General features: G+C 46.3%; 1 protein-coding gene and 1 non-coding gene across 4 annotated transcripts in view; one reads left to right on the top strand and one right to left on the bottom strand.

Annotated features, from left to right (window-relative positions):
• ZBED4 (zinc finger BED-type containing 4) overlaps positions 1-2,712 on the bottom strand; it is a 29,413-nt gene extending 26,701 nt beyond the window's left edge. Inside the window, exons 1-2 of the mRNA XM_023631002.2 lie at positions 2,527-2,712; positions 509-587 (exon numbers count right to left, since the gene is read on the bottom strand). The gene's annotated coding sequence lies outside the window, so the exon portion shown is untranslated. The remainder of the gene's footprint in view (positions 1-508; positions 588-2,526) is intronic.
• A 295-nt stretch (positions 2,713-3,007) lies between these two features.
• Positions 3,008-21,216, top strand: LOC111771059 (uncharacterized). 3 transcript variants are annotated; one of them, XR_011433584.1, is made up of 3 exons: positions 3,008-3,235; positions 6,098-6,678; positions 20,674-21,216. It is a non-coding gene; the product is annotated as an uncharacterized protein (transcript). The 3 variants fall into 3 exon arrangements; XR_011433585.1 differs by having other exon boundaries at positions 3,052-3,245; XR_011433583.1 differs by lacking the exon at positions 3,008-3,235 and having other exon boundaries at positions 5,978-6,678.
• The last annotated feature ends 732 nt before the right edge of the window (positions 21,217-21,948 follow it).

Below are 21,948 nucleotides of genomic sequence, written 5' to 3'. Positions count from 1 at the left end.
CTGGAAGTGTGCGGGACTGAAATCTGCTGCAATCCAGACACTTCAGAGGCCAGAACTGAGGCTGCGGGACGGTAAGGGCCAGAGGCACACTCTGACTTTTCACGCAGCTGAGTTCAGTAAAACACAAAATGTGAACATGAACAATAGATTCCTATAGCCTACGTCCTCTAGTCCTGAGATTTAAATAGAAATTTAAAAATCAAATTGTAATTAGAACAACGACAGTCTCTTGACCCTATGAAACTGCATGTTTTGTGCAGAGAAGCTCAGCAGGAAACAGAACGCCAGTGACGGAGAGTCGGATGGGCCTCAAACCCACTATCAGAGGCTCCTTGCCCCGCACCAGCTGCTATGCCCAACGGTCACTCACCTGCTTCCCTCCCCTGAGAGGCAATCATCAATCATCATACCAAACGAGGAGAAAAGAGACAAGAGTTCAGAGACTGAAGGAGCTGAAGCCAGCAAAGAAAAAACCCAAATACCAAGTGAAGAGAAGGACTGCACTGACCATGATCACCACTCTTCGTGCTGCAACAGCTCCGTCTCCCAGCTCCGGTCACTCTCCAAATTCTACGCCGGACAGGGATCTGAAATACAGACACACACGTCTCCTTCACTAAATAAATACTGCCTGTCAGCTCCTTTGCACAGACACAGAATTCAATCAACGATCCTACTAATTTACTTAAAACCTTTCTCCAAGGTGTTAGGAACATTCTTTGCACAGCTTGAGTTACTTACAAACCTCTTCATGTGGATGCGATGGCGTGAAAGAACAGAGTTTTCACATCCAAAGACTTCAGGAATTAACCAGAACAAACAGTGAGTGTGTGGGAGGGGAGCACTGTCAAGTAATCACATGTCAAGTGGACTACAAGTCTGAGTTTTCTTCCAATAAAAGGACTGTGTCCTTTGAAACTTTTGAAGATTCACAGAATATCTCTTAACGTGTGCTGGATCTTTTCCAGAGAAAATGTAACTTATGACAGCCAGATATAATCTGTTTAAGGATTACAGGAAGTACACATCCCTGCATGGACAGCCCACGGGAAACCCTCAGAGTATGGAGTCCAGCGCCTGTAAGCTGTTTCCTCTCACAAGATAACTCTGTTTAGTAATAGAAATTAATTCCTAATTGAAAGTTGGCTTATTCATAACACTTTTTAAAAAACTCCAACTAAACCCTTCCTAGTCCCCTAATTTTATCACCATGATATAGAGAAAACATGAAAAACTAGTATTCCAATATAAAAAGTCAGGAGGATGCCCTTGCTTTAGGAACCTGGCCTCATGAAAGTATGAAGTGGATTTCTAAAACTATGCACTTGATCTCATCAGAGAGAACTTCAAAATAACTTCCCCTTTTTACACACACACACACACACACACACACACACACACACACACACACGAGCATGCCGAGGGAGGCCTCTCCTGCCGGCTCACCTGGGCGGGCACCTGTGTCAAAGTCGCCCAAAACACCGAGAGAGGACCAGGAGAGCCGACAGGGCCCGCAACCCTCTTAAGCAACGGAGGTGGTGTGGGTCACGGAAACAGGACAAAAGACACACAAATGACTCCAAGTTTACTTGGGTCTAGGAAAATAGCAGCTGGAAAAATACTCGAAATTATGCTGTGTAGTGAGTCGTATCTTTATTAATTAAATTGGAATGGTCACACCCAAACACACACAGTAACTAAAAAGCTTGGAAAGCACGTAGTAACACTGAACCCGTCTCATCCGCTCCCTAAGACACATTTAAACAGGCCCTCGGCTGTCTCTTCCTGGATATGCCGCTGAAAACCAAGCACAGCTAGAGGAAACCCCAACGACACAGTTTGCAAGGCAGCTCGCTGTGCTGGCGGAGGGGCACCTGCCCCGGCTCCGGGCTGCCCGCGCCTGCCAGCGACCCCCGCGGACCCCTCCTCGGGGACGACCGCCGTGGCCTCGGCCCGGCCCGGACCCCGGGCCACGCTCGCGTGCGCGCACAGACGCACGCGCGGCCAGCGCGCACTCACACCGGCGGCCACACTCCCGCTCGCCAAGCCGCTCCGGCCGGCACCACGGCCCGCGGGGCCGCACCAACTTTTTACCACTTTAGGTGTTTCCTCCACAAAATCCTACCGCCCGGACAACGCGCCTCGGGGGCGACCGTCCGGCCGGGCCCCGGGCGCCAGCTGTCAGCGGGGTCGGGGGCCGGGGGCGCGGGGTCCGCCGTGGCCGCGCGGGGTCTAGGCCACGGAGGCCGCGCCCGGCCCCCGGCCCCCGACCCGGTAAGGGCAGTACCGCGGGCCCCGGCTCGGCCCCTCGGCCCCGACCCCGGCCTGACCCTCATTCCCCAACCCCTTCCCCGGCCCGGCGCTCCGACCCCGGCCCCTCGACGCCGACCCCGACCCCGACCGGAACCCCCAGCCCGGCCCCCGGCCCCGGCCCGGCCCGGGCCCGACGGCGCGCCAGGACGGCCGGGCCCGGGGCGCGAGCTCGCGGCTGAGGCAGAGCCGGCTCGGCCGCCGCCGCGTACTCACCGCGGGCGCCGGGCTCGGGGCGGCGCGGCTCCCGCCCGGCTGCGGACGACGGACGGCGCGGGCGGACGCGCTCCCATTCATTAGCCGCGGCTTTGTCTGCCCCCGCCGCCCCTCCCGCCGCCGCCGCTGCCGCCGCCGCCGCCGCCGCCGCCGCCCGCAGCCCGCCTGCCCGCGACGCCGCCGGACGCTGCGCCCCTCCCAGGGCCCCGCGCGGCGCGGGGCGGGGCTGGGGGCGGGGCCGGCGTGCGCAAGCGCAGAGTCCGCACGCCCGCCCCGCCCCAGGGCCCGGCCTGGCGGGCAGCAGGAGGCGCCGCGGCGCTCCCGTCAGGGTGGGCCCGGGACGACCACGCAGGCGCAGTTCCCGCCCCCGCGCTGGGGGGAGGAGGGGCCGGACCAATCACGCAGGCGCAATCCCAGCCCCCGTGCTGGGCGGACCGACCACTCAGGTGCAGAGTCTGTGCGCCGGCCCCGCCCCCGTGCTGGGCAGAGCCGACCACGCAGGCGCAGTCCCCGCTCGCCAGCCCCGCCCGCGGGTCCGACCCAGGGGGCGGCAGGGTCCGGACGCGCTGGCTGGGCGGGGCCGGCCGTGGCGGTGTCTCTGGCGGCTGTGCAGTTGGCGGTGGCCGGCTGCGAGTTTCCGGGCGGCCGCGCACGTGCCTGGGCGCAGAGGGCGGCTGCGCCGCCGATGGGCCCTCGGCTCGGCCGGCAGGTGTGCGCAGGTGCCGGCAGGTGCGCCGAGCGGGGCCCGATTGCGCGTTCCCGGCCCCGGGCCCGACACCCAGCCCGCCGCGGGGGCCGCGAGCGCGGGGAGGGGAGCGGACGCGGGGCCGACTTGCCCCTCCGCCCACGGCCGCGTCACGCGGGCGCCCTGAGCCCGGCTGACCTGAGACGGCGCCGAGGTCCTCCTTCACGCAGAGCGCTCCAAGGCTGCGGCGGCAGCGTGCAGGGTGCGCTTAAGCCCTTAAGTCTAAGGCGATAAGTGCTTCCATGCGCGGCCTCGTTCACTGTAGAACAGGGATTAAGCTTAACTCCTGTGGGGGCGGAGGAAAAGAGCGACCCTCACCCCGCAGTGGCCAGCACCAGGGAGGCGTCTAGGTGGCGGGCTGTGGCCCAGCGGCAGCAGGCGCCTATGGCTGCTTTCACAATGCACTGGCCGAGCTCAGGAGCTGCAACAGGGACCGTATGACCCGCGAAGCTAGGAATGTTCACTGTCTAGTCCTTTACAGAAAAAGTTGTCAACTCCTGCTCTTGATGAACAAACCTCTTCAGATCTCTGCCCAAATGTCATCCTATTGAGGCTCTCCCTCACCATTCTCTATAAAGTTGCACCCCATTCCCTTTACCGGCTCTTCTGCTTTCATGCTTCTCTGCAATTTACTCATTCATTCGTGATCAGCCTCCCCAGCTAGAATTAACAATCCAGAAGAGCAGGGCCTTCTCTCTCGTGTGCACTGATGGATTATACACAGTGCCAAGAAGAGCAAACACTCTTTAAGTCTTGGTGGAATAGGTTGATTGAGTCTCCGCAATTGCCAGGCATGGAGGTAGGTGTGGACATAAAAGATTGCCCTAGCAGAATGGCGACAACTCTTCCCGGAGGGACTTACCAGGTCCACCTCCCTCCTTCCTCCTCCCTCCTGTACCTTCTGTATCCTGCAGGTCAGCCAGGTGTGGCCTGCTCTGAACCTTCCCAGGAAGGATTTTGTTCTGTACATAGGGTGGCCATATAACTTAATGCCCAAATGGGACATTAGGTCATGAAATGGGGATGCTACCAATCATGAAGCTGGCACCAGCATAAACTGGGACTGTCGTGGCAAGTCAGGGCGCTTGGTGGACCTATCTAACAGCTGTGATCCATTCATTTAACAAATGTTTGAAGAGCACTTCCTGAGTGCCCAAGGCACTGCACCTTTTTTTTTTTTTCACGTGAACCAACGTTTAGGCTCCTGGGTTTTATTTGAGTTCTGAGTACAAACCTGGAGTCCCAGAAAAGCGAAGGGGGAGGGGGGGGGGTTGTCTTCAGAGTCAGCAGCACCAAGTACAAGGCACAGTGTGTAGTCCACTCAGTCAACACGGGGATTGAAGAGTGACCGAGCACTCTGCTCCAAGGTCACTGAGGCTATTGAGGCAGAGGACTGACCTATAGCACCCTCCACCGGCTGAGTGGTCCTCTGTGACTGCAGGCAGCACTGCGTCCCTTGGAGAGGTTTCACTCCATGTGCAGCTTCCCAGCCCTGTGACATTGGGCATTTCTTCGTTTCTCAGATGTGAATTAAGATTCCAAGCCCACCTAAGGGGACATGGGGTCGACAGTGTCACACGTAGAAGCAGCTGAGTCCCCTGGCCCTGGTGACCACTTGGTCACCGGGGCAGCGCAGCAGGGTCCTGAGGGCTGGGCCTGAAGCAAGAGTGACTGTATCTGTATGTGGTGTCCTCCCCATAGTGGTTTGGGGTGGACACCTGCCAGTCTCCTGCTGAAGATGCCATGGCTGAGTCCAGTGGTTACCTTCTTCTGGAACAAGAGAACAGCCAAAATAATTGAAGCAGACAAAGCACACGCAAGGACCAAGCATAGACAAACCCGGAGAATAAGCCAGGAGAGCTGCTTTTATAGAGAAAAAGGGGGAGGGCGGGGCTGTCCTTAAAGAAAGTCCATTGGGGAAGAGTAACAGTTCAGGGGGCAACAGCTTCTCATTGGCTGAGCTGTGGCGTTTCTCATTGGCTGAGCTGGGCATTTCTCATTGGCTGGGCTGTGACGTTTCTCGTTGGCTGGGCTGTGGCGTTTCTCATTGGCTGGGCTGTGGCGTTTCTCATTGGCTGAGCTGTGGCGTTTCTCATTGGCTGAGCTGTTACCGGGCTGGGAGAGAAATCTCCCTTTGGTACCAGAGTGGTGTTACTTGGGGTGGAAGATACAAGCGTTTGTCTTTTCGTGTTTGGAGTAACTGATGTGTGATGGGGCTGAGAGCTCCCCCTGCAGGCCTTCCCCATCCAGTTTAGTTAAGGTTTCTTTTGTTAATTTCCACCGGCATTTGCAGGACAGACGGAAAACAGGCGTGGGGGGGGGGGGGGGGGAGTTTGGGGTGGGTGGGGGTCGGAGGGCGAGGGGGCGTTGTGCAAGCTGTGTTCAGGGGGAAAGGTTTCCTTGATGATCTGGGTGCAAGTTCCCCCTGATGGCACTTGGCCCAGAGACACTGCCAGGATGCACACAGGCCACACACTCCTGGGAGGCCTCTGTGGGGCAGGTGGGGCAGGGTGGGCAGCAAACACATACCAAGCCTGGTAGGGTTGGGCCCCGATACCAGGTGAACCCATACATTCCTCACTTGGGCTCCCCTACAACTGGGTGCCCCCGCACCAGGGTACCACTGCACCCGGGTACCTCCCACCTGGAGTCCTCCCATCCGGGTATCTCTGGTATCTCCATCATTGCGGTTCCCAGGACCTCCCAGGCCTCCTGGGGTAGGCGGGGCCTAGAGTGGAGGCTCTAGTTCTCCCAGGCCCAGCGAAGAGGAAGTGCCTCTGTGGCTTCCACTTCTGAAACGTTTTCGCTTTGTCACTGTGCTGTTAGAGGCAAGACTCCAGCTCCTGCTGAGGATGTGCGACGGTGTCCTGGCCGTGTTCCTCCGGAGGCTCGTGGCTGGAGTGGCCTTCCTCCTTTGTGGCAGACGAGCTACGAGGGCCTGCACTCAACCGCTTCCGGAACGCCTGCCACGGGGCCCTGGGACCTCAGAGCTGCAGCAGATGGTCATCTTCTCGGTGCAGGAGGTGACGTTGATGTCGTGGTGCCTGGAGAGTGACGCGGCCAGCGGCAGGCAGGTGCAGGGGCCCCCAGCACAGGGTAGCCGAGCCGTGAACACTGGCCCAGCTGCCTAACTGATGGCAGGGCAGACCCCACAGTGTGGCCAGGGCCACCGCCAAGCCCCAGGCCCAGCCCTGCTGCTGAGATCTCTGGAGGCCTCCTTGTCCCCACCTGAACGGTCGGAATGATGGTGGTACCGCCTCCTCCGGGCGAGGGAGGGTGTGCGCAGTGCAAGGCAGGCGGGAGGAGCTGCCTTGCCAGAGCCCTGGTGCGACCTGACCCTCTGTTGCGCGGGCCGGAGGATCCCGTCCGGGTGGAGGCCCGAGGTGGAAGCACCCAGCCTATGGAAGGTGAGGACTCTGAAGGAGTCGGGAACAAACCCTGGGGGCTTGGCTGGAGCTTGGCCCCTTCCTGGCGTGCAGAGGAGAGGTTGGAAGGTGAACTGGGGTGACTGTGTTAAGAAGACCACTCGGGGTGCTGGAGAGGCAGTGAGGTGACCATCTATGTCGGCTCGGGAGATGCTCCAGAGGGCCTTAGGAGAGAAAATGGCATGATTTGGTGAGGGATTAAGGTGGACAGAGATGCAGGCAGGGTCCCTAGCAAGCGGTGAGGACCTCAGGTGAGATGGGGTATGTGGGAAGAGAGCTGCACTTACCTTCTTCCTGGCAGGGAAAAGTGGCAGCAGTAGGTGCCACGAGGAAATCTCAAGCCTGGCAGGGGAGACAGGGGCTGTGGGGCAGCGATGGGGTGCTCGGGGTGCTCGGGAGGGAGTAGGCAGGAAGTCTTCAGATGCAAGGCCCTGGGGCAGGAGCAAATGGCTGCCCATGGGAATGGTGGAATGGTGGAATGGTGAGACCAGGAGGAGGGGCTGCTAAGGGTCATGGGCATGGGTCCAGGGAGGAAGAGAGGTGATGACAGAATGATCCCGAGGGAGAGAGAGAGCCAAGGAAATCCCAGGAGGCATCCTTGCTGGCAGTAGGTAGGACCCACCAGGACGTGGGGAGGAGCCCAGGTGGGAGCAGGCCCTGACTGAGGCAGAGGGCTCACGTGGGCTCACACGCAGGCCTGCCTGTGGCAGCTGGTTTTCTTTTATTTTTGGAGGTGGCAGTGGCATCAGAGTTTGTAATTGTAACTAGGACTGCCAGCTTTAGCAGATAGAGGTACAAGTATTCTATGGGGCAGCCTCATACTAAAACATTATTTGTTTATCTGGATTTAAAAGTTAACTGGGTGTACTGTATTTTACCTGGCAATCCTGATTGTAACAGGAATACTCTTCCCTATTAACAGTCCAGCCAACACCAAAATAAAGAAAAACTGAGAACTATCTATGATCACACTAAATGGATAACTTTGAAAACAATGAGATGTCTATCTCACTCAGGTTTTATATACAAGCCTGTAGATTAAAAAAAAAAAGGTTTTACTGTATGTATTCTTTTTTAATTAGCTGTTTTCGCTTAATAAAATACCTAGGTGTCCCCACCACCGATTATGGCTGCACAGTGCCGTTCTGAATGGCCGCTTGATATCACACAGCAGGGTGGACGCACAGCCCTGTGGAAGGGTCCCAGCTGTGTCCAGCGCCCTGTCATAAACAATTCTCAGAGAAGCATGACTGCTCTTATGCCTTTGCAGACCCGTCTGTTATTTCCTCACAAAAAATTCCTAGAGGTGGAATTTTCTTAATTGAAAATTTTATGGAAGTAATCATAGGTTCACAGGCAATTCTAAGAAATAATACAGAAGGATCCCTTGTACATGTTAGCTCATTTTTCCCAATGGCAACTAACATTTTATAAAATGACAGCAGAAGATTGCAACCAGGATATTGACGCCAATACAATCCACTGATCTGGTTCCAATTTCCCCGGGGTTTTACTTTTGTTCATGTTTTATCACCAATGCAGTTTATCACCCTTGTTGGTTTTTGCATCCAGTCAAGATACTGGAGAGTTCCAACAAGCATTGCTCCAGGGGGTCCTTTTGTAACCACATCTACTTCCCTCCTGCCCCTGCCCTGTCATGAATCCCTGGCAACCACTAATCTGTTCACCATTCCTCAAATTTTGTCATTTTAGTGTTCCACAAATGGAATCATGTAGTAAGTAACCTTTGGGATCGGCTATTTTTGCTCAGCGTAACTCCCTGGAGATCCAACCAAGTAGTTGCCTGTATCAGTAATTTGCTTCTTTGTATTGGTCAGTAGTGTTCCATGGTGTGGATGGACCACACTTTGTTTAACCACTCCCCTAATAAAGAACGTCTGGGTTGATTCCAGTTTTAGTGCATTACTAATAAAGATGCTATGAACACTTGTGTACGGCTTTTGGTGTAAAGAGAAGTCTTTATTTCTCTGGGATAAATGCCCAGGAGTGCAATGACTGGGTCATAAGGTAGTTGCATAAGGTAGTTGGAGAAATTGCCAAACTGTTTCCAGAGAGGTGGCACCATTTTACATCCCCACTAGCAGTGTATGAGGGATCCAGTTTCTCCACACCCTCACCAGCATTTGTTGGTCACACTTTTTATTTTCATTGTTGTAATAGGTGTGATACCTCATGGTGTTTTAGTTTGCCTTTCCCTAGTGGCTAATGATGTCGAACATCTTTGCATATGCTTATTTGACGTCTGCATGTGCTCTTTATTAAAATGTCTCTTCATATCTTTTGCCAATTTTTTAAGTGGATTACTGATTTTCTTACTGTTGAGTTTTGAGAGTGTTTGTACATTCTATACGCCAGCCCTCTGTCAGCTAGGTGGTTTGCAAATATTTCCTCCCAGTCTGCAGCTTGTCTTGTCATTCTCTTAACAGGGTGGTTTGCAAAGCAAAAGTTATTAATTTTGATGAGGCCTAGTTTATCAGTATTTTATGTCTCTTGCTTTTGGTGTCGAGTTAGGAACTTTTTGCCTAGCTCTAGATCCCGAAGATTTTCTCCTACGTTTTTTTCTAAAAGCTTTATAGTTTTAAGTTCGTGATCCATTTCAAGTTAGATTTTGTATAAGACGTGAAACCCTTAGGTTGAGGTTCTCCTCTTCCTCCTCCCTGTCTTCTCCTCCTCTTCCCCTCCCCGTTGTCTCCCTGTCCTCCTCCTCCTTCTTGCCTGTGGGTGTCTAATTGCTCCAGCACGATTTGTTGAAAAGGCTGCCTTTCCTCCATTGAAATGCTTTTGCACATTTATCAAAAATCAGTTGGACGTATTTGTGTGGGTCTAGTTTGAGTTTTGTATTTTGTTCCATTGACCTGTGTGTGTATCCCTCTGCCAACACCACAGTCTTCTTTTTTTTTTAAAGATTTTATTTTTCCTTTTTCTCCCCCAAGTCCCCGGGTACATAGTTGTGTATTTTTAGTTGTGGGTCATTCTAGTTGTGGCATGTGGGATGCCACCTCAGCATGGCCTGATGAGTGGTGCCATGTCCGCGCCCAGGATTTGAACCAGAGAAATCCTGGGCCACCGAAGCAGAGCACGTGCGAACTTAACTACTCGGCCGTGGGGCGGACCCCCAATACCACAGTCTTGATTACCATAGCTATAATAAGTCTTGAAATTGGGTAGACTGATTCCTCCCTCTTTATTCTCCTTTTCAAAATCATTTTAGCTATTGTAGGTCCTTTGCCATTCCATATACATTTGAGAATAATCTTGTGTGTATGTACAAAAGAACTTGCTAGGATTTTGATAGGAATTGTGTTAAACTTGTTTATCAAGTTGGAGAGAACTGGCATTTTTACTATTTTGAATTTTCTAACATGAAAATGGTACCTCTCTCCATTTGTTTAGATCTTTGATTTCTTTCATCAGCATTTTATTATTTTCAGCATAGTCTGTACATATTTTGTTAGATTTACACCTATTTCATTTTATTTTGAATTATTGTAAATGGTGTTGTATTTTTAATTTCAGTGTCCTGTGTTCATTGCTAGTATGTAGAAATACAACTGATTTTTAAAAAATGTTTGTGTCGTATCCTGAGACCTTGCTGAGCTCACTTATTAGTCTTAGGAATTTTGTTGGTAGATTCCTTGGGATATTCTGTGTAGATAATCATTTAATCTGCAAATAGAGATGGCTTTATTTCTTCCTTTTGGAAATAACTGCATTTTCCCTCTTTTCTTGTCTTACTACACTGGCTAATAGTTCCAGCACTATGGTGATTAAGAGTGATGAGAGTAACACACTTACCTTGTTCCTCATCTTTGGGGGAAAGCATTCAGTCTTTTACCATTAAGTATAATGTTATCTCTATGTTATTTGTGGATGATCTTCATCAAGTTGATGTCATTACCCTCTATTGCTACTTTACTGAGAGTTTTTATTATGAATTGCTGTTGAATTTTGTCAAATGCCTTTTCTGTAACAATTGATGTCATGAAGTTTTTTTTTTTTTTGAAGATTTTATTTTTCCTTCTTCTCCCAAAGCCCCCTGGTACGTAGTTGTATTTTTTTAGTTGTGGGTCCTTTTAGTTGTGGCATGTGGGATGCCACCTCAGCGTGGCTTGATTAGCGGTGCCATGTCCACACCCAGGATTTGAACTGGCAAAACCCTAGGCCACCGAAGCAGAGCTTGCGAACTTAACCACTCAGCGACAGGGCTGGTCCCTGATGTCATGAAGGTTTTATACTTCAAACTGTTAATATGATGGATCACATTGATTACTTAATTTTTTTTTTTAGCCCTGAGCTAATATCTGCTGCCAATCCTCCTCTTTTTGCTGAGGAAGACTGGCCCTGAGCTAACATCCGTGCCCATCTTCCTCTGCTTTGCCAAGCGGTGCCGTGTCTGCATCCGGGATCCGAACTGGCAAACCCTGGGCTGCCTAAGTGGAATGTGCGAACTTAACCGCTGCGCCACCGGGCGGGCCCCACATTAATTTAATTTTGAATGTTGAACCAGCCTTGCGGTCTTGCAATAAACCCTACTTGGTCATTGTGTATAATTCTTTTTGCATATTTCTGAATTCTATTTATTAATCCTTTGTTACAGATTTTTGTGTCTATATTCATGAGAGATATTGGTCTGTAGTTTTCTATTTTGATTCTGTCTTTATTTGGTTTTGGTATCAGGATAACACTAGTTTCATAAAATGAGCTGGGCAGTGTTCTCTTCTGTTTTCTGAAAAAGATTGTGTAGAACTGGTGTTAATTCTTGTTTAAACATTTGGAAAAATCTCTGCTAAAACCATCTGGGCCTGGAGATTTCTTTTTTTTAAGTTTTAAAATTATGAATTCAACTTATTTAATAGCTATATGGCTCTTTAAATTGTCTATTTTATTTGGGGGTAGCTGTGGTAATTTGTGTTTTTCAAGAGATTGGTCCATTTCATCTAAATTGTCAAATTTGTGTGTCCAGAGTTGTTCATAATATTTGCTTATTATCCCTTTGATGTCTGTGGGGCCCATCGTGATATCCACTGTTACATTCCTGATATTGGTAATTTGTCTTTTCTTTTCCTTCTTGTTTGTATAGGGTTCTCTAAAGAAACAGAACCAATAGGATGTGTATATATGTATATATGATGTGTGTGTATATATGTACATATGCGTGTACAGTAAGGATATTTATCATAAGCAATTGGCTCATGAGATTGTGGAGGCTTGCTGAGTCCAAAATCTGATGAGGGAGGCCAGCAGGCTGGAGGCTCAGGAAAGAATCAAAGTTCAAGTCCAGAGGTGGTCTGCTGTCGAACCAGGAAGAACTGATGTTGCAAATGAAGTCAGAAGGCAGTCTGCTGGAGAATTCTTTCCTGCTTGGGGAGGTCAGCCTTTTGTTCTATTCAGGCCTTCAGCTGATTGGATGAGGCTCATCTGCATTATGGACGGCAATCTGCTTTACTCAAAGCCCACCAATTTAAATGTAAATATCATCTAAAAACACCCTCACAGAAATATCCAGAGTAACGTTTGACCCAAATATCTGGGCACTGTGGCCCAGGCAAGTTGACACATAAATTTAGCCATCACAATTCTCTTATTACCCTTTTGATGTCTGTAGCTTCTGGAGTGATATCTCCTGCTTCATTCTTGTTATTGGTGATTTGTCTTTTCTCTTTTTTCTCCTTTGTAAGTATTCCCTCAGGTTTGTGAATTTTATTGATCTTTTGAAAGAACTAGCTCTTGTTTTATTGTTTTTCTGTTTTCAATTTCATTGATTTCTGCTCTTATTTGTGTTATTTTCTTCCTTCTGCTTGCCTTGGGCTTAATTTGCTTTCCTTTTTTTTTTCTTTTTGTAGGTTCTTAAAGTGGGAGCTTAGGTTATTGATTTGAGACTTTCCCTCTTTTCTCAGATATAGATTTCCCTCTCAGCACTGTTTTAGTTGTGTCCCAGAAATTTTGATATATTGTATTTCTATTTTATTCAACTCAATGCATTTTAAATCCCCTTGAGCCTTCCTCTTTGACCTCTGGATTCTTTAGAAGCTTATTGTTTAGTTTCCAAGCATTTGGAGATTTTCCTGTGGTCTTTCTGCTATTGCTTTCTAGTTTGGTTCTATTATGATCAGAGAACATAGTCTGTATGATTTCAATCCTTTTAACTTTGTTGACTTTTGCTCTGTGACGCAGGATATGGGCCATCTTTGTTGATGTTCCGTGGGTGCTTGTGCAGGATGTGTATGCTGCTGTTGTTTGTAGCGTGTTCTATGCGTGTTGTTTAGATCCTCTTGGTTGATGATGGTGTCAGGCTCTTCTAGATCTTTGCTGACTCGCTGTCTAGCAGTTCTGTCAGTTGCAGAGAGTAGGGTGTAGGAGTCCCTAACTATAATTGTAGATTTGTGTATTTTTCCTTTCAGCTCTATTATTTTTTGCTTTCTATATTTTTAAACTCTGTTGTTTGGGGCATACACGTTTAGTGTCATGATGTCTTCCAGAGGATTGATCATTTTATGGTTGTGCAATGTTCCTCTTTGTTCCCAGTAATTTTCTTTGCTCTATCTTTACTTCATCTGATTTTATTTATAATAAATAACATAATATATAATTACATCATATTGTAATATCTAATAAATGATATACTATGGCCACTTCTACACTTTTTTACTGATATTTGCATTATGTATGTTTTTTCATTCTTTTATTTTTAACCTACCTATGTCATTATGTTTGAAGTGAGTTTGCTATAGACAACCTATTGTTGGGTCGTTTTTTTTTTTTTAATCCACTCTGACAATCTGTGTGTTTTAGTCAGTGTATTTAGAACATTTACATTTAAATTTTTGATATATTAGGACTTATTATTTATTTATTTATGACTTCCTCTTTTTCTGCTTGTTTCCTCTCTTTCTCATTCCTCTCTCTCTTTTCTTGCTTTCCTGTGGGATACTTGAACATTGTTTAGAATTCCATTTTGATTTTTTGTAGTGTTTTTGAGTCTGACATTTTGTATAATTGTCTCAGTGGTTCTCTGGGTGTTCTAGTAAACAAACATAAGTTATCACAGTCTGTGGATATTGTTTTAGCACTTGGAGTGAAGTATAAAAAACTTACTTCCATTTAACTCCCTTTACCATCCCCCTTTTTCTTTTTTTTTGCTTGAGGAAGACCAGCTCTGAGCTCACATCTGTGTCAGTCTTCCTCTATTTTGTATGTGGGCTGCCTCCACAACACAGCTGACGAGTGGAGTGGGTCCACACTCAGGATCTGAACCCATGAACCCACGCTGCTGAAGCAGAGTGTGCAGAACTTTAACCACTTGGCCCTGGGGCCAACCCTCTACTATCCTCTTTTAAAAAATTAAAAAATATAATTTTCCAAAGTATTTCCTATATATACATTTAATACCACATCAAATAATGTTATAAGTTTTGCTTCTACCACCCAATATGACTTAAGAAACTCAGGATGAGAAAGATAATCCTGTTGGTATTATCCCATGGTAAAGAAATCCCATGGTGTTTTACCCATTCCATTGTTCTTCTTTTCTTTTCTAAAGTTCTCGGCCTTCTCTTATCATTTCTTCTCTATTTGGAGAAATCCCTTTATCTGTTCTTTACGGGTAGTTCTGCTAGTGATACCTTCTTTAATTTTCCTTTGTCTGAGAATTTTTTTATTTCCCCTTCATTCCTGAAGCATATTTTTACTAGATATAGAATTCTTTCTTTGCAGCCCTTGAAAAATGTGCTGCTTCCTTCTGGCCTCCGTGGTTCTGATGAGAAATCCACTGTTGTTCCAGTCGGTCTTCCCTTAGATGCAATGTGTTGTTTCTCTCTGTCTGCTTTCAAGATTTTTTTCTTTGTCATTAGTTTTCAGAAATTATCATGTGTGGCATAGATTTCTTTGAGTTTATCATTCACTCCGCTTCTTGAATGTGTAGGTTTATGTCATTTGCCAAATTTGGAAAGTTTCTGCCATTAGTTCTTCAAATATTTTTTCAGCCTCATACTCTTTCTTCTCTCCTTCTGGGATACAATGACACAAATGTTTCATTTATATTTTTATAGCCCCACAGATCCCTGAGGCTTTGTTATTTTTTTCCCCCTTCAGACTATTTTCTCTCTGTTGTTCAGATTGGGTCATTTCTACTGTTCTGTCTTCTAGTTCATGGATTCTTTCTTCTGTCACATTTATTGTGTTATTGTGTCCATTCAGTGAGTTTTGTATTTTGGTGTATTGTATTTTTCAGTTCTATAATTTCCATTTGGTTTTTTTTAATAACTTGTTTCTTTGCTAAGATGTTCTATATTTTCACCCATTTCGAGATAATTTGTACTTGCTGTTGAAGCATTTTTGTGATGGCTGCTTTACAGTCCCTGTCAGGTAATTCCAACATCTGATTCATCTCAATGTTGGTATCTGTTGATTGTTTCTCATTCAAGTTATGAATTTCCTGGTTCATGGTGTGACAAGTGATTTTTTTAAAATTGTAATCTGAGCAGTTTGGGTGTTGTGTTAGGAGACTCTGAATCCTGTTTAAGCCTGTGTGGTAGCAGGCAGTCATCCTGTTCAGGCGCAGCATGTCCTGGCCTCCTTTTGTGAGTTGTACTTCCAATGATCATTGTTTTCAGAGCCCTTACATTTCTGTCCTGTCTGTTTTGTTTATCTGGCCTACTGGAGCTTCCACTTAATTTTGCTGGTGCTGAGCCAGCCCTGGTGGCCTACTGGTTAAAGTTTGGTGTGCTTGTCTGTCAGTAGCCATGCTGTGGCAGCAGCTCACATAGCAGAACTAGAACAACCTACAACTAGAATATATAACTATGTACTGGGGCTGTGGGGAGGAAAAAACAAAAAAAGAGAGAGGAAGATTGGCAACAGATGTTAGCTCAGAACGAATCTTTCTCAGCAAAAAAAAAAAAAATCTTATTGATGCTGCCTATGGGAACAGAGGTAATTCTCCAGGCTGCCCAGAGCCAGTAGGTGGGGAGTGAGTGAGGTTGGACCCATGGGAAGGAGAATGCTTCCAGAGATCTGGTGCCATCAGGGTTCCTGCTCAATCTCTGCCAATTCCCCCATGGGAGGATGGTTAGCCTTCCCACAGCTGCTCAGTGGGAGGGTGGGGATATACTGGGCCTGGGCTGCCTTCTACTGCTGGGTGGAGGATGAGAGATGCCAGGTTGCTGTGTTTTTCCTCAGTCCTAGGTCCCCAGCTAGCCTACTTTTCTTTTCCCACCAGAGTCCCATAATTGTCTGCGCTATTATTTCCCAGTTTTTAAAGTTATAGTTAGTTGGAGAAGCAGGGAGAGATGAGTCTAGCCCATTTATTCCTGAACTAGAAGTCTCTGGTGTTATTTTTTATTTTTATTGATGTAATTTTTTATTCAATGTATTTTTAAAACAGCTCCATTGAGATATAATTCATATACCATACAATTCACTCACTTAAAATGTATAATTCAGTGGTTTTTAGTATATGCATGGGATTGTACAATCCTTCTCACAGTCAATTTTAGAACATTTTCATCATCCCCAAAGAAACCCCATACCCATTTGCAGTCACTTTCCATTTCCTCCTCCCCAGCCTCTGGCAACCACTAACCTGCTCTGTTTCTCTATAGATTTGCCTATCATGGGTGTTTCATATGAATGGAATCATACAATATGTGGCGTTTGTCTTCTTTCACTTTGCATATTATTTTCAAGATTTATCCATGTTGTAGCACATTTTAATACTTCATTCCTTTATATCACCACATAATATTCCATTTGTGGATATACCACATTTTATTTATCCATTCATTAGTTGATGGACATTTGGTTTGTTTTAACGTTTTGGCTATTATGAATAATACTGCTATGAATCTTCATGTACAAGTTTCTGTGTGGACATGTATTTTCATTTCTCTTGGGTATATACCTAGGAGTAGAAATCTAGGGTCATATGGTAACCCTATGTTTAACATTTTGAACTGCCCAACTGTTTTCCAAAGCAGCTGCACCATTTTACATTCCCACCAGCAATGCAAGAGAGTTTCAATTTCTCCACATCTTCACCAACACTTGTTACTATCTGACTTTTTGATTCTAGCCATCCTAGTAGGTATTAAGTGGTATCTCATTGTGGTTTTGATTAGCATTTCCCTGATGGCTAATGATGTTGAGCATCTTTTCATGTGCTCACTGACTATTTGTATATCATCTTTGGAGAAGTGTCTATTCAAGTCCATTGCCCATTTTTTATTTGGTTATTTTTTGGTTGTTGAGTTGAGGCCTTTGGATTTTATTCTGAGAGATGGGAACCCACTGGGAGGTTCTAAGCACGAGTGTGGCAGTATCAGTTGGGCTGCTGGGTAGAGAACAAAATACAGAGGTACAAGGGTGAATCAGAGAGACCAGTTAGGATACTGAGATAATCCAGATGAGAGATGACAGTGACTGGCCCTGGGTAGTAACAGAGGTGGTGACACGGGCTGGGTCTGGACACATTTTGAAGGGGGACCAACAGGATTTGCTGATGGATCAGTTGGAGATGAAGGCCAGAAGCTGAGTATCAGTTGTGTTAAGTTTGAGGTGCCTATTAGACATTTCAGAGGAGATACTGAGGAGGTAGCTAGATATAGGAGCTGTCAAAGCATAATTTTCAAAAACTTAAAAATATGACTCTACATAAATACAGCTCTAAAATGAAGATGTGTCAAAGATTTATTTAAATCATTAATGAGGAAACTGGCATGATGGTGAGGGTGGTTCGAAAGATTGGAGAGAGAGGGAAGTATTTGAAGTGGCTGGAGAAAAGCTTGCTAATTTAGATTGAAAACTGGTTAATGTTCTACAGGGCCATAAAACTGCAACCTTTTCTAACTGTAATCTTTTCTACTAGACAGAAATAATTTTTATAACTTACTACTGGGCAAAATACATTTGCATTGCTGTCAGACAAGAATCATTTTACCTAGTCATCCATTTTCTACAAGTTAAAGTCTACTTTTACTGAGTTGTAAAAAAATCATTGTTGTTGTTACTGTTGTCAGGTGGATTCCGACTCCTAGTGACCCTGTGTACAGCAGAGCAGAAGCCTGCCTAGTCTTTTTGCACCATTCCTAGAGGTTTTTTTTTTTTTTTTTTTTAGGACGATTAACCCTGAGCTAACATCTGCTGCCAATCCTCCTCTTTTTGCTGAGGAAGATTGGCCCTGAGCTAACATCCACGCCTCTCTTCCTCCACTTTATATGTGGGATGCCTACCACAGCATGGCTTGCCAAGGCGTGTCATGTCCACACCTGGGATCCGAACCAGCGAACCCCGGGCCACCGAAGTGGAACATGCGAACTTAACCGCTGTGCCACCGGGCTGGCCCCTCCTAGAGTTTTCATGGCAAATTTTTTGGGAAATAAGTGGCCAGGTCCTTATTCTTAGTCTGTCTTAGTCTGGAAGCTCCACTGAAACCTGTCTACCATGGATGACCCTGCTGGTATTTGAAATCCCGGTGGCATGGCTTTCAGCATCACAGCAACACAAAGCCACCACAGTATGACAACCAACAGATGGATGGTATGGTTACCTGACCTGGAAATAAATCTGGGCCAGGGCAGTGAGAGTACCAAATCCCTTTTTTTTTTTTTTTGCAGGGAAAGATTCACCCTGAGCTAACATCTGTTGCCAATCTTCCTTTTTTTTTTTCTCCCCAAAGCCCCAGTGCATGGTTATATATCCTGGTTGTAAGTCCTTCTATGTGAACCACCACCACAGCATGGCAACTGACAGACAGGTGGTGTGGCTCTGCAACTAGGAAACAAACTCGGGCCGTTGAAGCAGTGAGAGCGCCAATCTTTAACCACTAGACCATCAGGGCTGGCTTGAGGGCACCAAATCTAAACCACTGGACCACCGGGGCTGGCCAAAAAATCATAATCAATAGTAAATAGCAAGTTAAATAGTTTTACACCCAAGAAAATTCCAAATCTCTTGGCAGGTGTGCTAGACAACACTTGGCTTCCCATGGAAAGGACCCACCACCATCCTTTTGCCTATTCATAAGTTTTGGAAAATTTTTATTAGTCTCCTGCCGCCGCGCCCCCCCCCCCCCCCCCCGCCCCCTTATGAGGAGAAATAGTCTCCAAAGGTTATTCTTGACCACAGAAAGCTGGTCTTATTGTGTTTGGACCTGATTCATCTACACAGGTGCTGTAAGAAGTGGTAATTAACATGTACAGGCCTCCTTGTTGGGCCAGCACGTCTAAGCCATATGGCATTACCCAACAACCAAGTCCGGAAAATCAACTTCTGTCTAGAGATGTCATCATAAGGAATGTAGGCATGAGCCTCTATTATGCCTGAGATTTAAATTTCTCTTATTTGCTCTTCTAGTCCTGGGTTAGGAAACCAAATCAAACTAATCTTCCTCTGGTTTGCCTGCAGTACCTGTGCATGTAGGGAAGTTTCTATCTTCTCAAGGTCTGTGGTGTCTGCCACAGTTCTTGTTTTCCTTACTACTTGTAAGACAGAGCCCTGGTATGCCATAGTACAGGTACCTGACCAGTATCGGTTTGAGGGCTGTGTGGGCATTGGTTCAACACAGCTGTCACAAGCCTTTTTCTAAGGTAGGTGGGTCATATTGAATCACATGAGATGTAATCTCAAATATGACACCCACATAAAGCCTTGGTTGCACAATCAATTTGTCTAATTATATCCTGGTAAAAAGGAAGACTGATTTCTATTGAAACTATGCAAATAACTAGATTTCTGTTAAAAGAGAAGAGTCAGTAAAACTACTTTTTCTGAATTATGAAGTGAGAAAATATCATTTGAAGAATGTTTTGTTTGTGAAAATTAAAGGTTGGAGATAGATCAAGAAGGAAAAAGGATTTTTTTTTTGGTGAGGAAGATTGGCCCTGAGCTAACATCTGTTCCCAATCTTCCTCTACTTTGTATATGGAATGCCGCGATGGCATGGCTTGATGAGCGGTGTGTAGGTCCACACCTGGGATCCAAAACAGCAAACCGCAGGCTGCCAGAGCAGAGCATGTGAACTTAACCATTAAGCCACTGGGCAGCCCCAGATGAAGGATTTTATCTTACTTCTGCCAGACTTCTTCTATCTTCTGCAATAGAACATTAAAAAAATAACACTAGTACCCTTATCCTTGCCCTTTGTTGGGTCGAGACTTCAGCCACAGATCTAATGGTGTGGAGGTGGAGGTGTGGAGTGGGAGGGGGCAGTGATGTTTCTAGAGCTGAGCTTTTGGCTGGTACATCTAATGGAAGGGGCAGTGGTTGATGTGTCTGGGGCCAAGTTTCTGGCTGGTATAGGCCTGACACACAGTGAGGACTGAGCTACGATGAGGTGAATGCATAGAGGTTTGCTCAAACTCATTGTTGAAAAAGAGTTATATCGAAAGTGGAAAGGATAGAATGAACTCTGTTGGACTGGAATTGGAGCTATCAGTATGAACTCAAGGTTTGCTAATAGATATTGAAAAAATATAGGGGTGTGTGTACATACTTACACATATTTTTCCTAGCTCTCTCTGCTGAGTGTAAATGGAATCCACTTTATATTAACAACCTTCTGTGATTTGTTTCTCCCATTCAGCATTATGTGTCTGAGATTCAGCCATGTGGCTAAGTGGTGCAATTCATTTGTTTTAGTAGCTGTGTGCTATTCCATTGTGCAGACGTATCTCACTTTATTCATTTTATTGTCCATGGACAGGTAAGATTTTTCCCCAGTATTTTTTCTATTAAAAACAGTGCTGCTTTGAACATTCACGAACATGTTGCCTGAAGAACAAGTGTAGGTTTCTCTGGCATACAGCTAGGCATGGAATGTACCTAGGAATATATACTGGCTTGCCTAGAGCTGGTAGTGGGTATGCACATTATGGCAGCTTGCATTTTCCCAACGTGGCTACAACAACTTCTCCTGTACCACATGCTTCTCTTAAAATGTGACTTTGAAACTTCTCTCCACAGGAAGTAGGGGTCGATGTCCACCCATCTCTGGAATCTGGACAGGCTTGTGTAGATGCTGTGTGACTTCTGAGGCTACGATATGAAAAGCGATACAGGTCCCTCCTAGTTCTCTTGGGACTCTTGCTCTTGGAAGCTGGCCACCATCCCACAAAGAAGTCCCCAAAGCCCTCAGCCCACAGCCTGAACCAGCTTACCAGCCACATGACTGCACTGTCTTGGAACAGCCTTTCCAGCCTCCAGTGGAGATGCCCCAGCTGGTGCAGCATGGACTAGACCAACTATGTCTACCGAATCCACCCCAAACAGCAGATCTGCGAGCAGGAGGAATGATTGTTGTTTTGAGCTACGAAGTTTCGGGGGTGGTTTGTTGTGCAGCAATACACACACATGTCCAGCTTCATTGGGTGATGCCATCTTATTTACCAAGATAATGGTACCACTTGACATCCTGGGCAACAGTGTATGAGTGTTTCCGTTGACCCACCTTCTTGCCATCACTGCGTTTTGTCAGACTTCAACATTTGTGCTTATTTGGTGTGGTTTTAGTTTGCATTTCCAATTACTAGTGAGGTTATTGACCCTTTCCATGTTCTTCTTTGCAAGGAGCCTAATTATGGGTTTTGCCTGTCATTCTGTTGGCTTGTCTTTTTCTAATGGATTTGAAAGGGTTCTTTATATATTCTGGAGACTAATCATTTGCAAGGTATATGTGTTGCAAATATCTTCTGGTTTTCACTTTTTGTTCTTTATTCTCCTTATGGTCTTTTGAGGAACAAAAATTCTATGATACATATTTTCTATTCTTTTTATTTTCAATCTCTGACATTTTTAGGTGTATTTCTTGTAAGCAGTATTTGATATTTATATTCCAATCTCAGAGTCTCTGTTTTTTAATAGATGAATTTAATTCAATCATGTCTCTGATTACTCAAACATTTGAATTATTCCTGTTGCCTCTTACTATGTTCCTTATTTATCATGCATTTATCTTTTTCTCTTTCCTGCTTTTTGTTGGCACTGTCAGTTTTTCTTCCTTTCAGTTTTCCCCAGCTGTTTTCAAAGTTGTAAATTCCATTTCCATTTTTCTAGTGGAAACTTTGATATTTTAACATTTTAAATTTTTTTCTATTGATTCTAAATCCTCTAGCAATACAACTTTTGCGTGCTTTTACTTCCTGCTTCCCCCTCCCCTTGCCATGTGCCATGTTGAGTTTACCTGGGATTTTCTCTCAGGTTATTATTCGATTTTAACAGTCCAAACTGGTTTCTTTGCTG

Source organism: Equus caballus, chromosome 28, assembly GCF_041296265.1.
Source record: "Equus caballus isolate H_3958 breed thoroughbred chromosome 28, TB-T2T, whole genome shotgun sequence".
Classification (NCBI taxonomy): domain Eukaryota; kingdom Metazoa; phylum Chordata; class Mammalia; order Perissodactyla; family Equidae; genus Equus; species Equus caballus.
Note: the sequence above shows the minus strand (reverse complement) of the source record. Positions and strands in the feature narration are given on the sequence as shown.